Here is a 16,022-nt window from a genome sequence, read left to right as displayed (position 1 = left end):
TGAACTTAATGAAATATTCCTGTTTAAAAAAAATACTTTGTTGCTTAAAAACTTCAATTCAAACTTTTCTCTCGAGTTAGGGAAGATCTTATTTGCTAACATGTAGAAAAGGAGTTAACCCTTCTTCTTAAAGAGAACCACTGGTATTACATTCAATAAAGGTCAGTGGAAAGATAGATTAAAATTAATTGGACAGTAAATAATAAAATCCTAAAGTGTAAGTGAGTGGGACCCATACAGGGAAGCTGCCTAACCCCAAGCTCTTCTCCAGGCAAGACTGGAAGGTATGCAAGCCTCCCCGCCTTTCTTGTCCTGCAATTGGGATCACTCTTGAAGCACCTGAGAAGGTTTGGAGGTGCTTTTCAGGCAGACAATTACTAGGCTGTCTCATGCTCTGCCTGATGATTTCAGACCCTTAGTCCACTGGGTCAGATTGAGGCCATGGAATTGGGTATACCTTCCACAGCATAGAGGACAAAGACAGATGCCTTATCCAGAAGCACATGCCCAATTCTGCCAATTCTCTGAGCTCTAGGAAATTGGGAAAACTGCTGGAGCTTTTTGGTTCCCTGAGGCTTACTTACTCCCTTCCCTCAACACTCCTGTATCCTCCTTCATGAAGGCTACAGGGAAAAGTTAGAACAGCTAAAAATAGCTTAGCAGATTCTGGAGGTTTTGTGATTGATCATTAAGGGGTTTTGAAACACCTCTTTACAACTCTGGTCACTCCCTTCTCCCACTCCCTTCCCTTGAGTCAAGAGAGTATCTTTGTTAACCCCTCTCATAGGAGAGGAGAGTTTCACCCTTCCCCCCCTCACCTTTGAGTTTGCCCTCCCCCACCTGGAAAAAGGAAGAAGGGGGAGAGACAGTAGCTACAGCGGGGGGCCCCACTGGCAATGGCCTTGGGCCCTGGGCAACCTTTGCCTGGAAGCATCACCCACGTTTGGTACATCCTGCTCAAGGTAAAGAAGCTAGCCTCCAAACTTGGGTAAGCATGCTCTTTTAAAGTTGTAGTTTTAACTGTTAATGATGAGATATTGATTCTCTGCATGCAGTAATCTAGAAGTTCATTTAACAAAACTGGTCACCTGTTTGGTAATGGGTTTGTTTCAAGTTTCAAATTGGTAAACTTTTTGTGTCAGTTGTGTCAAGCAACTTTTCATAATTTGGTTACAACTAAAACAATTTGGCTATTGTTGGTTATTGTTTTAATGTGTAAACTTTCCAAAAAGCTTGTTTGAGTTATGGCTTGGTGAGAATTTGAAAGTATATGGAAATAATCTCTGACAACTGGCTTTTTACATCAGAACAAATTTAAATTTGAGATGTAAATCCAGGAAAAGGCTTTCCTAAATTATGATTAATGACACTTGCTGTTTGAGGTAAAAGCTCATGGGACCATAAATGATCTGATTTTGAGTTGTCTGATGGATCATAACAATCCATCCATTATCAATAATCCACCATCTGAGAGAAATGCCACAAGCTACTCAGAGAGAATGTGATACTGGTAGGAAGTCAGCATCAGGAAAAGCTGAGAGGACAACTTAGCCTTAGTCTCAGGCTCAGTTTCCCCATTATGTTACTTTGAAAAGGAATGCTACCCACCTGGATATTCCTGAGCCTGGCTATGAGTGGATTTGATACTGCATGATTGGAAAACTGTGAATTATCTGAATTCAAGAAGAGCTAAGGATGTTTAATCCTGAAATATTTGGGTCCTAAGTCTTGTCCCTGCTTTATCCTTTTATATCAAATTTCTATAGTCAGAGCAACTAGACAGCAAAGATATAAGCACAATGGAAGCGTGTGAGATCTTGCTGTTTTGACCTGATTGTACAGTCATTCAATACCCCCAAACAACTGAAATTACATCAGAAACATCTTCAGTTTGGTTTGGGGAGAAAAATTTCAGTGATAATTGAAGTGAAAGTCAGTCTCTTGGCAAATTCATTTGTGTAACTATTGAGCCCATGGGTAGAAAACTTCTACCTATGAAAGTGTTACTTGAACTTTTGAAAATGTGACAAGATTAGATAATCCTGCAGGTCAACTGTAAGTGGCTTTAGTGGGGCTCTTACACTTTTACTTCTCCCTATATGTGGGCCCTGCAGTCTTTTCTGTCACATTTGTCTGCCAGATTACAGACCAGTCACATACTGTTGGTAGCAAACAGCAGGTACCAGCCAATGTCCCCCATTATCCCCTGTTTGCAGCCTGTGCTCAGTTCCAGTCAACCTCCTCTTTCAGATCCCCTCAAGGCAGTGAAAGCTCTATGCCCCTTGCAGCAGGAAACCAAAACCTTCACTCCTTACCCTAAAAGAATTTGGGTCCCATTTGTTTGAGGGGGGAATGATAAGGATGGGATCTGAACCGCTAAAAGGAAAAGCTCTGGACTTTCCCACATGGCCAAATCTCTGGCTTTAACCTGAGGCTACAATCATATCAACTGGCCTTCCATTATCACCTATGCCCAAACTCCCATTTCCCTATTAGCCTTAATCTAGCCTAGCCCTCCATTGTCTTGCCTCCCTATGGCTCCCCTCCCCACTTCCCACCCTTAATCCTATCTAGGTTCCATTCTCTCTTGGCCATGTGGTCCAGGTCCCTGTCATTTTGTTACCTCACAGTCATCCTAGCTTAGTGGCCATTCCCATTCAGATCCTCTTTAGACTCTGCCTCCAGTCACCCAAAATACTTGGCCAGTCCTAGATTCTTCCCACAGTCTTTCTGTATATAAGGTCATTCTGGGCTCCATTAAGGTGCTCAGATTCTTTAAGGGTCTAGCCAAGGCTTCAGATTCTTAAGATTTGGCACACTTGCATTAGCTTAGATAGAAATGCTTAAGAGTCTGGCCATTATGGTAGATTCTTTAAATCTCACTCACCCCTGACTGATGTTCTAATAAACCTTGTCTTTGGCTGAAAACAAACAAACAAAAAATAACCCTGAAGCTTGGGATAGTGTCTTCTTACACCTAGGTAAACTGAGCCCAACTTTAGCATAAAGTTCAAGGTCAAGAAATAAGATGGAAAAATGAGCAAAGAAAAAAAAACAGGAAAGATCAAAACACAAACTCAGAAGAAGACAACAATGTGAAAATTCCTACAAACAAAATATCAAAGAATAAAATGCTAATTGGACAGGAGCCAAATAAGAATTCCTGGAAGAGTTAAAGCAATAAGAGTGGTGGAGGAAAAATTGGGAAAAGAAATGAGAGTGATACAATCAAATTATGAAAAGAAAATTAACAACTTGGTAAAAGAAGCACAAAAAAAATCCACCTTGAAAAGCAGAATTGGTCAAAAGGAAAAAGAGGCACAAAAATCCACTGAAGGAAAAAAAATAAACTACTTAAAAAGTAGAATTGTCCAAATTTAAAAGGAGGTACAAACGTTCACTGAAGAAAATAATTCCTTAAAAATTAATTGAGCAAATGGAAGCTGATGACTTTATGAGAAGTCAAGAAATAATAAAACAAAACCAAAAGAATGAAAAAATAGGAGACAATGTGAAATATCTCTTTGGAAAAGCAACTGGCCTGAAAAATAAATCTAGGAGAGATAATTTAAAAATTAGTGGATTACCTGAAAGCCATGATCAAAAAGAGCCTTGACATCATCTTTTAGGAAATTATGAAGGAAAACTGATCTGATACTCTAGAACTAGAGAGTAAAATAGAAATGGAAAGAATCCACTGATCACCTCCTAAAAGAGATACCAAAATAAAACCCCCCAGAAATATTATAGTCAAATTCCAGAGCTCTCAGGTCAAGGAGAAAATATTGCAAGTAGCTGGAAAGAAACAATTCAAGTATCGTGGAGTCACAGTCAAGACAGCATAAGATTTAGCAGCTTCTACATTAAAGAATCAGGGGGCTTGGAATATGATATTCCAGAGGGCAAAGAAGCTAGGATTACAACCAAGAATCAACTACCCAACAAAACTGAGTAATCCTTCACAGGGAAAACGGACTTTTCAATGAAATAGAGGACTTTCAAGCAATCTTGATGAAAAGACCAGAGCTAAATAGAAAAATTGACTTTCAAATACAAGACTCAGAGAAGCAAAAAAAGGTAAACAGGAAAGAGAAATCATAAGGGACACAATAAGGTTAAACTACTTGCATTCCTACATGGGAAGATGATATTTGTTACCCATTGGAACTTTCTCAATATTAGTGCAGATACAAGGAGTATGTATAGACAGAAGGCACAGGTGTGAGTTGAATATGAAGGGATGATATCTAAAAAAATATAATAAAGGGGTGGGAAAGGGATGTTCTGGAAAAAAGGGAAAGAGAGATGTAGAATGGGATAAAGTATCTCACATAAAAGAGGTAAGAAAAACTCTTTACAATGGAGGGGAAGGGGGAAAGGGGGGATGGACTGAGTGAACTCTCTTCAAAATTGGCTCAAAGAGGGAATAACATACACACTCAATTGGGTACAGAAATCTATATTACCCTACAGGAAAGTAGGAAAGGGGGGGGTGAAATAAAAGGGGAGGTGATAGAAGGAAGGAGCCGAGTAGGGGAAGGGATAGTCAGAAGCAAAACACTTTTGAGGAGAGACAGGCTGAGAGAGTGAATAGAATAAAGAGAGTAAATAGGATGGAGGAAATATAGTTAGCAATAGTAATTGTGAAAAAAAAATTTGAAGCAAGTTTCTCTGATAAAAACCTCATTTCTCAAACATATAGAGAACTGAGTCAAATTTATAAAAAATAAGAGCCATTCCCTAATTGATAAATATTCAAAAGATATGATCAGTTTATAGAAAAAAATATTCTAACTTACTCTATATTGGAGAAATGCAAATTAAACCAATTTTGAAGTACTACATCATACCTATTAGATTGGCTAATACAACAGAAAAGGAAAATGATGGATAGTGGAGGGGATGTGGAAAAAATGAGACATTAATGCACTGTTGGTGGAGTTGTGAACTGACTCAACCATTCTTTAAAGCAATTTGGAACTATGTTCCAAGGGCCATAAAACCATGCATACCCTTAGACCACTACTAGGTCTATAGACCCAAAGAGATAAAAAACAAAAAGTAAAAGGACATATATGTACAACAATATTTATAACAGCTCTTTTCTGGGGCAAAGGATTGGAAATTGAGGGGATACCCATCAATTGGAGAATAGCCTAACAAATTGTGGTATGTGATTGTGATGGAATGTTACTGCGCTAAAAGAAATGATAAGCAGGATGATCTCAGAAAAACCTGAGAAAACTTACATGAGGTGATGCAAAGTGACATGTACTGTGTACAAAGTAACAGCAATATTGTAAGATATAAGAATGATAGCTATTTTCAACTATAAAATGATCCAGGAGAAATCTGAAGGTTCTTTGATGAAAAATGCTATCCATCCCCAGAGAAAGAACTCATGGTCTCTGATTACAGATTGAAGCATAAGTTTTTTTTTTTTTACTTGAGGGTTTTTGGTCTATGTTTTTTTTTTTCATGATATGACTATTATGGAAATATTTTGCATGGCTACTCATGTGTAGCCTATGTGTAATTACTTGCCTTATTAATGAAGGGGAGTGTGGAAGGAGGAAGGGAGAGAATTTGGAACTCAACATTTTAAAAACAAATGTTAAAAATTGCTTTTGCATGTAACTGGGGAAAAATAAAATATGAAAAAATATTTTAAATATTGTATTAAAAAGGAGCCTAAACATCTTAGTTCAAAAATTATAAAGGAAAACTGTATGAATACCTTAGATCCAGAGGATAAAATAGTGATTGAAAGAATCCACTGATCACCTCCTAAAAGAGATCCCAAAATGAATACTTCCCAGGAATGTTATAGCCAAATTCCTGAGTTCACAGGTCAAGGAGAAAATATTGCAAGCAGCCAGGGGAAAAAAATTTAATTCAAATATTGTGAAGCCACAGTAAGGATCACAGAGGATTTAACAGTTTCCACATGGAAGTAATGGTGAGCTTAAAATATGGTATTCTGGAAGATGAAGAAGCTAGGATTTTAATAAAAAATTAACTACCCAGCAAAACTGATTCTAATACTTCAGGGGATAATGGATGCTTAATGAAATAGAAGACTTTCAAGCATTCTTGATTAAAGACCAGAGTCGAATAGAAAATTTGATATTGAAACATAAGACCCAAGGGAAGCATAAAAAGGTAAACATGAAAGAGAAAACATAAGAGCCTCAACAAGGTAAAACTGTTTATATACCTATAGGGTAGTCTTAATTCATTAGAGCAGTTAGAGGTAGTCTATGTAGAGAGAATATGTGGGTGTGAGTTGAATATGTTGAAATGATCTCCAAAAAAATAATAAAAGGGTGAAAAAGGGGGATGCACTGAGAGAAAGGAGAAAGTTGTGGTATAACTGGGGGTGGGGACTATCTCACACAAAAGAGGCACACAAGAAAAAGGTTTTACAGTGGAGGAAAAAAAGGAGGTGTGGGGAATATCTGAACCATACTCTCACTGGAGTTGATTCAAAGCAGGAAGAATATAGTTATACACCCAATAAGGAAAGAAGAAGGGAAGGACATGAGGGAAAGAGAGTTAAAAGGAAGGACAGGTTAAGGGAGGCACTGGTCAGAAAAAGATTTTTGAAGATGGACAGCATAAAAAGATAGAGAAGGATAGATAGAAGAATATAGGATAGAGAGAAAGGTAAAGTTAGTAATCAGAACTATAAATGTGAATGGGATGATTTCACCTGTAAAATGGAAGTGGATAGCAGAATGGATTAGAAACCAGAATCCAACAATATGATGCTTACAAGAAATACACTTGAAAGAGACAGACAGACAGACACACACGCATGCATGCATGCACACACACAATTAAAATAATAAGATGGGACATAAAGTATTACGCTGCAACTGATATTTTTAAAAAGAGGCAAAGGCATCAGTCATGAAGTCAGACAAAGCAAAAGAATTAAGAGATCTAATTGAAAGATAATCAGGGAAAATACATTTTGCTAAAACTTAGCAAAGATACTGAAGGAATATTAAAAGAAAATTACAGCTAGTTTTTTTTTCTGATAAAGGTTTCATTTTTCAAATGTATAAAGAACTGAACCAAATTTGTAAAAAAATAAAGAGCCACTCTCCATTTGATAATGGTCAAAGCATATGAACAGGTAGTTTTCAGAAGGCAAAATCAATGTTATACAAAATCATATGAAAAAATGCTCTAAATCACCACTGATTACATAAATACACATTAAAGCAATTCTGAGGTACCACTTCATATTTATCAGATTGGCTAATATGACAGAAAAGTAACATGACAAATGTTGGAGCACATGTGGGAAAATTGGGACACTAATACACTATTGGTGGAGTTGTGAATTGACACAGCCATTCTAGAGAGCAATTTGGAATTATGCCCAAAGGGCTAGAAAACTATGCATATCCTTTGATTTAGAAATAGCACTACTAGGTCTGCATTCCAAAGAGACAAAAAAGGGAAAAGGATCTATTTGTGCAAAAATATATATAGCAGCTTTTTTTATGATAACAAGGAATTGGGAATGTCCATCAATTGAGGAAAGGCTGAACAATTAGGGGTATATGATAGCAATGGTGTAGTACTGTGTTATAAAAATAATGAACAAGATAAATTTAAGAAAAATCTGGAAAGCCTTACATGAACTGATGCAAAGTAAAGTCAACAGAACCAGGAGAACACTGTGCACAGTATCAGCAATAGTGTCTGATGAGCAACTGCAAACCACTTGGCTATTCTTAGCCCAAGACAATTCTAAAGGAAAAATCTAATCCACATTCAAAGAGAGAACTGATGGAGTCCCAATGAAGTTTGAAGCATACTATTTTTTGCTTTTTTTAATCATTTTTTTCTTTTGTGTTTTTTTTTTAGCCACTTGCCCAATATTGACATACATTTTGCCAGATTACACATGTATAACCTACATCAAACTGCTTATTGTCTCAGGGAGGGAGGGAGAGAATTTGAAACTTAAAAAAAAATGAATGTTTAAAATTGTCTTTACACTTAATCAGGAAAGACAAAATATCATCAAAAAATAAAATAAAATAGCAGTTTCTTGACCTAATGTCAGGCATCTTTGTTTTTGTCAAATACACTTTGTTAATTTGCTTCCTTATATAGTGTACCTAATCTGTTCCACTGCTCAATGTCTCTACTTTTTAAGCAGTACTAAATTGTTGATAATATATAAAAATGCTGATGATTTCAGTGGATTCATTTTATATCCTGCAACTTTGGGAAAGTTAATTGTTTTAATTTATTTTTATTTGACTCTCAGTTTCCTCAGTAAACAATATGATATCATTTGCAAAATTTCGCTATCCCTTTTCCTATGCTTATCTATTCTACATCTTTTTAAAAATTTTCTTAGTGCTATAGCTTGTATTTCTAGCACTACTATCATCATTGTTGCTGTTTGTTCTTTCTCAAACAGTATCATAACATAAGGAAAGTGGTGCCATAACTTGTAAGTGCATTGGATTTAAGTGAGGGAAGGCTGTGCAAAGTCATCAGCCTCACTTTCTTCTCCAGAACCATCTGTACCAGTGGCAGGATATAGATCAGGTTGAGTGGAGATGGCCCTGGATGAAATGGGAGACTTTGACCTTTTGAAGCTAAGGTCTTTCCCAGGTTTCCATTTGATTGAGGCAATGCCCATTCAGTGATTAAGACTAGGTAAGAAAAGAGGAAATAATAGCTGCTCTTACCTAGTTAAAAAAAAATCAATCTGCAAGAAGAAGACCCTCAGGTCTTCTGGCCAAAACAGAAAGAGTTGCCATTTCCATTCCCTCCGAGTCATCAGGGCCCAAACGATGACCAAGTAGGCTTGGGCTGGAAGCTATAGTTGGCTGATCAATGAGAGCCAGAGTGATTGGGTTGAAGGCATGGTCCTTAAGAAAGAAATCTAGCCTATAAATCCCAAGATATCTTGCAAGGTTTCAGTGATTAAAATATATAACCTCTTTGGCAGAGCACCTGCAGGTAAGAGTATTATACTCTATGTGGATGGGGGAGAGGACAAGAGGTGAGAAGAGAGAAAAGCAAAGGCAAGGGAAAGGAGGGAGGAGAAGGGATACAGTCTTCTGGCACAACTGCAATTCTGATTGGATCTGAAGCCTTTTCCAACCCCTGTCTTTGATGCCAGTGCCTTAATTCTTTTGATTATCTCCATTTTGTCCTGTATATATTTTATCTTTATATGATTTTTTGCATGACATCTCCCTCATTAGATTGTGCCTCTTTTGAGAGTACAGATCTTGTGCCTATATTTTTTGTATCCCCAGTGCTTAATACAGTGCCTGACACATAGTAGGTCTTTAATAAATGCTCATTGACTGACTGACTTTATACTTCATTGCACTTTTTTCTCTCTTCCTTACATTCAACAAAAGGCAGTGTAGAGGTATATTAAAAATTAATTAGAAACTAAATAATCTAATACTAAAGAATAAGTGTGTGAAAGAACAGATCACAGAAACAATAAATAATTTCATTAAATTGTGACAACAATGAGACAACTTACCAAAATTTATGGGATGCAGATAAAATAGTTTTTAGGAAAAAATTTATTTCTCTAAATTCTTACATCAATAAAATAGAGAAAGATAGATGAACTAATTGGGCATGCAACTAAAAAAGCTTGGAAAAGAACAAATTACAAATCCTCGATTAAGCACAAATTGGAAATCCTGAAAACCAAAGGTGAGATTAATAAAATTGAAAGAAAGAAAACTATTGGACTAATAAATAAAAATAGGAGTTGGTTTTACAAAAAATGTGTAGATAAATCATTGTTTAATTTGATTAAAAAGGTAAGATGAAAACCATATTTTCAGCATCAAAAATGAAAAGGGTGAATTCACCTCAGTAAAGAGGAAATTAAAGCTATCATTAGGAAATATTTTGCCCAATTATAGACCAATAAATCTGACAAAGCAAAATTGATGAATATTTATAAAAATGTAAATCACAGATTAACAGAAGAGAGAATATAATACTTAAATAAGTCCATCTCAGAAAAAAGAAACTGAACAAGCCATCACCCCCTAAGAAAAAACTCCCAGGGCCAGATGGTTTCACAAGTGAATTCTATCAAACATTCAAAGAACAGTTAATTCCAATATTATATAAACTATCTGGAAAAATAGGCAAAGAAGGAATCCTACTAAATTCCTTTTATGATACAAATAAGGTGCTGATACCTAAACAGGAAAAGCTAAAACAGATAAAAGAAAAACTATAGACTACCTTCCCTAATAAGTATTAATGCAAAAATTTATGTAAAATATTAGTAAGAAGATTATAAAACATTATATTACCAGGATCATACACTATGACCAGGTGGGACTCATACCAGGAATGTAAGGCTGATTTAATCTTAGGTGAGCTATCAACATAATTTACCATATCAATAAGAAAATCAACAGAAAGCATATGATTATCTCAATAGATGTTGAATTTTTTTTGACAAAATACAACACCCATTCCTATCAAAAACACTAGAGAGAATAGAAACAGAGTGTTCCTTAAAATGACAAGAAGCATCTATCCAAAACCATCAGCAAGCATTCTCTGTAATGGGGAGAAGCTAGAAGCCTTTGCAATAAGATCAGGGGTGAAGCAAGGATGCCCACTATCACCATTATTATTCAATATTATGCTACAAATTTTAGCTTTCACAATAAGAGAAGAAAAAGAAATTGAAATAATTAGAATAGGCAATGAGGAAATAAAACTATCACTTTTTGTGGATGATATAATGGTATAGTTAGAGAAACTTAGAGAATTAGCTTAAAAACTACTTGAAATAATTAATAACCTTAGCAAAGTTGCAGGATTGGAAATAAACCCACATAAATCATCAGCATTTTTATATATTAGCAATACAGCCTAGCAGCAAGAGATAAAAAAGGAAATTCCATTTAAAATAACTGTAGATGACATAAAATAGTTGGGAGTCTACCTGCCAAGCCAAACTGCGAAACTATATGAACACAATTACAAAACACTTTTTACACAAATAAATTCAGATCTAAACAACTAGAAAATATCAATTGCCCCTGAGTAGGATGAGCCAATAAAATAAAAATGACAATTCTATCAAATTAATTTACTTAGTGCCTTAGCAATTGAACTATCAAAAACTTGTTTTATACAACTAGGAAAAAGAATAAAAATATTCATTTAGAAGAACAAAAGGCCAAAAGTATCAAGATAATTAATTTTTAAAATGTGAGGAAGGTGGCCTAGCCATATCAGAGTTTTAGCTATATTATAAACCAGCAATCATCAAAACTGTCTTGTATTGGCTAAGAAATGGAGTGGTAGATCAATAGACTAGATCAAGAGCATAAGACTCAGTAGTAAATGACTATAGCAATCTAGTGTTTGATAAATCCAAAGACCCCAGCTTCTGGAATAAGACAAAAACTTTTGGAGAAACTGGAAAACACTATGGCAGAAACTAGGTATAGATCAACAACTTGCACTGTGTACCAAGATAAGGTCAAAATGGGTAAATGATTTGGATCAGGGTTATAGAACCTGCAGCCTCGAGGCCATGTGTGGCCCTGTAGGTCTTCAAGTTTGTTCCTTTGACTGAACCCAAACTTCAGAGAATGATTTGTTCTGTTTGTGAAGTTCATATGAATCCAAACTACGAAGTTTGGATTCAGTCGAAAGGCTGCACTTGAGGACCTACAGGGCCACATATGGCCTCGAGGCTGCAGGTTCCCTACCCCTGATTTAGGCATAAAGAGTGATCCCATGAGCAAATTAAGAGAACAAGGAATAGTTTACCTGTCAGATCCATGGAGAAGGGAAGAATTTATAACCAAACAAGAGACAGAAAGCATTACAAGATATATAACAGAAAATCTTTTATTATATTAAATTGAAAAGGTTTTGCACGAGCAAAACCAATGAAACCAAGATTAAAAGGAAAGCAGAAATCTGGGAAACAATTTTTACAGCAAGTATCTCTGATAATGGCCTCATTTCTCAAATACACAGAGAAGTGAGACAAATTTATAAGAACATAAGCAACTGATAAATGGTTAAAGGATATGAATAGGCAGTTTTCAAAGAAATCAAAGGTATCTATATTCAGATGAAAAAATGCTCTAAATCACTATTGAATAGAGAAATGCAAATTAAAACAACTTGTAGTTTTTCCCTTTGCTCTGATTCTTCTTTCACAGCTAATGACTAATGTGGAGATATGTTTAATATGATTGTACATATATAGCTTGTGTCAGATTGCATACCATCTTGGAGAGGGACAGGAGGAGAGAGGGAGGAAAATTTAGAACTCAAAATCTTATAAAAGTTTTTATAAACAAATTTTAAAAAAAGATATAACCCTGAGAGTCCCCACAACCACTTTACTGTCTCTCCTTTGTGTGTTGTCTCTCTCCTCCCCCATTAAATTGTAAGCTCCTTGAGAATAAAGATTCTTTTTATGAATTGTATCTCTAGCATTTCTCACGGTGATTGTCACATAATAGGCACATAACATTTAATGTATTCTTGGAGATAATTATGCCAAATGCCTGTTATTACCTTTAACTTCTAACAGCCAAGTCTGTGGACTTCACCTGTACTATTCTGATGTCTTTAAACATTGGCTATCAACATCACTTATTGCTCCTGTTGAGACTCCTGATAGTAACCTAATTTTACCCAATTATTGCTGATATTTGAGACATAGTAAAGAGCTTTGCCCCAAATTCCAGAATATATTTTCATTGTGTCAAATTTCTAATTCTTTAGCCAGTAAAAGACTACTTTACTTACCTACATAATTATGAAACATCCAATGCTTTGAACTTTCAAAAGACTTTGAAGTAGGTCAACCACTGAGTTTGAAAATAATATGTTATAAACATATGGCTCAATGATAAGCTTTTCCAAGAAAACTTGGTACAAATAATAATGTGGAAGTTTATCTAAATGATGAAGGATTATGACAAGTCAAAGGAGAATATTTCACTTCTGAAACATGAGCAGTCATCAAAAGACTCAGCTTTTTATAATATTGATTCTTTATAGTATTGCTTTTTTTGTGTGGGAATAGGATTTTGTGTTTCTTTAGGATACCAAATGCCTCTCCCTCCCCAACAACAAATACCTTGTGTCATAGATGCAATCTATATAAGCTGCTAATTCTCAATATTTCTGCACTGTTCTGAGAATACTTACAATGAAAGATTGAACTGAATATTAAGGTTTCCTGAACACTGTAAGGGTGGTGCCTGATGTGCTTTCATTCAAACCCATTAACTTACTTGTCATGCTGGAGTAGTTAGAAGATTCCTTGCTCCCCACTGTCACATCTAGGCTCTCCCTCTACCAGTTTTACTTAGTAACCTCTCTTTCCTTGAGGCTCATTCAATCAATATTTATCACAAATCAAGATTCCAGGAGGTATTACCTACTGATCTTCAAGATATTATCCTTCCTTCCTCAATTATTTCAATGCCAACCTCACTCAGTTTTCCTCTCCTTTCCATTTTTGTCTTTATATCAGGGGACCTCAACATAAGTATTGACATGCCACCAAAAACCACAACTTCTCAGTACCTCAATTTCCTCATCTCCCTTTACTTCTGCTGCATCTCACTACATGGTCATATCCTTGATCTTGCCCATCACATATAGGTGTTCCACTTCTGTAGTTATGAACTCTGAAATTCCTTTACTTGATCATAATTTTTGTCAGTCTATATTTTCCCCCTGCTTTAAAGCCCTGAAACCAATTCTTGGTCCTCACAGTTACCTCCAATCCTATCATTGGTTTTTCCCCAATGCCATTACCTTTGTAACAGCTACACTCTCCTTCCCTTTTCTGTTTGATCCATTGGTGAAATAGTGCAATTCTACAGCATCCTCTATTCTTGTACTTTGTTCTACATGCATTAGCTAATCTTGTCTGGCAGGCTTCAACCTTAGATTGCTGCCAACTTTGGCTACTTTTGCTTCTATTCATGAGCTGCTGAGTAAAGCTGTAGAAATTCATGAAGCTATGATGATAGGCCCACTACAATTTATTTTACAAAATCTCAGCTGGGCAATAACTGCAGCAAGGCATCTCACTAATCAATACATTGTCTTATTAATCACAGTAGCTTTTACAAACCTTTTGATTTCTCTTCAAACCTTCCACAACTTCTCTCACTGATCTTTTCAGCTAAGAATTTTGCCTTTTTATTTCACTGAAAATGTTGAGCCAGTTCACTAAGAGATCTTACTTCTGTCCTCTTCTTCATTTCACTTTATTCGGATGTCTTCCCTCACTGTATCTGGCATCATTCTTTTTTTTTTTCATCATTCTTACTTATATGAAAAGATGGCCTTTCTTGCCAAGACAAACCTCTTTTTGTGCACAAGTGATCTCATTTCATCCTCTCTCCTCTAGTGGATTCTTCCCTCATTCATACCCAGTCTCCCATCAATCTGCAATCTTTCTCTGTCTATTCGCTTCTTCTCTATTGCACACAAACATGCCCATGTCTTCCCCATTCTTAAAAATAAACTCTCATTTGATCTATTCAGACCCACAAAATATTATCCTATGTCACATTCTCCCTTTGTGGCTAAATTCCTTGAGAAAGCTGTATATGTTGACTCCACTTCCTTTTCTCTCATTATCTTCTCAACCACATGGTCATATCCTTTATCTTTCCATCACTCACAAGTGTTTCACTTCCATAGTTATGAACTCTGAAATTCCTTTATTTGATCATAATTTTTATGAGTCCGTATTTCCCCTTCCTCACAACCCTTAACCCTATTCTTGGCCCTCACTGTGATGTCCATTCCTTTCATTCTTTGGTTCTTTCCCTATGCCATTTCTTTTGTACTGTCTACTCTTCTCCCTTTTCCATTTGATCCCTTACTGAAATAGCTCAACTTGACAGTATCCTTTATTCTTGTACCTTGTTCCCTATCCAATAGCTAATCTTGTCTGGCATGCTTCAACAAGTAAAATAAAGTCAAAACTCCTAAATCCAAAGCCTCCAAGAAAAATATGAATTGGTCTCAGGCTATGGAGGAAGAACTCAAAAAGGATTTTGAAAATCAAGTAAGAGAAGTAGAGGAAAAATTGGGAAGAGAAATGAGAATGATGCAAGAAAAGCATGAAAAATGAGTCAATAGCTTGCTGTAGGAGACCCAACAAAATACTGAAGGAAATAACAGCTTAAAAAAATAGACTAGACCAAATGGCAATAGAGGTCCAAAAAGCCAATGAGGGGAAGAATGCCTTCAAAAGCAGAATTGGCCAAATGGAAAAGTCCAGAAGCTCACTGAAGAAAATAATTCCTCAAAAATTAGAATGGAGCAAATGGAAGCTAATGACTCTATGAGAAATCAAGAAATTATAAAACAAAACCAAAAGAATGAAAAAATATAGAACACAGTGTGAAATATCTCATTGGAAAAAGAACTCACCTGGAAAATAGATCCAGGAGAGATAATTTAAAAATTATTGGACTACCTGAAAGCCATGATGAAAAAAGAGCCTTGACATCATCTTTCGAGAAATTATCAAAGAAAACTGCCCTGATATTCTAGAACCAGTGGGTAAAATAGAAATTGAAAGAATCCACCAATCACTTCTTGAAAGAGATCCCAAATGAAAACTCTAAGGAATATTATGGCCAAATTCCAGAGTTCCCGGGTCAAGGAGAAAATATTGTAATCAGCCAAAAAGAAATAATTCAAGTATTGTGGGACCACAATCAGGATAGCATAAGATTTAGTAGCTTCTACGTTAAAGCATCAGAGGGCTTGGAATATGATATTCTGGAGGCCAAAGGAGCTAGGATTAAAACTGAGAATCAACCTACCTAGCAAAACTGAGTTTGATCCATGAGGAGGAAAAATGACGTTCAATGAGATATAGGAAGTTAATGCATTCTTGAGAAAATACCACAGCTAAATAGAAAATTCGACTTTCAAGTACAAGACTCAAGTGGAACACGAAAAGGTAAACCAGAAAGAGAAATCAT

This window comes from Phascolarctos cinereus, unplaced genomic scaffold (genome assembly GCF_003287225.1).
Source record: "Phascolarctos cinereus isolate Bilbo 61053 unplaced genomic scaffold, phaCin_HiC Scaffold_3;HRSCAF=262, whole genome shotgun sequence".
NCBI classification, from domain to species: Eukaryota; Metazoa; Chordata; class Mammalia; order Diprotodontia; family Phascolarctidae; genus Phascolarctos; species Phascolarctos cinereus.
This window is presented reverse-complemented; position numbering follows the sequence as displayed.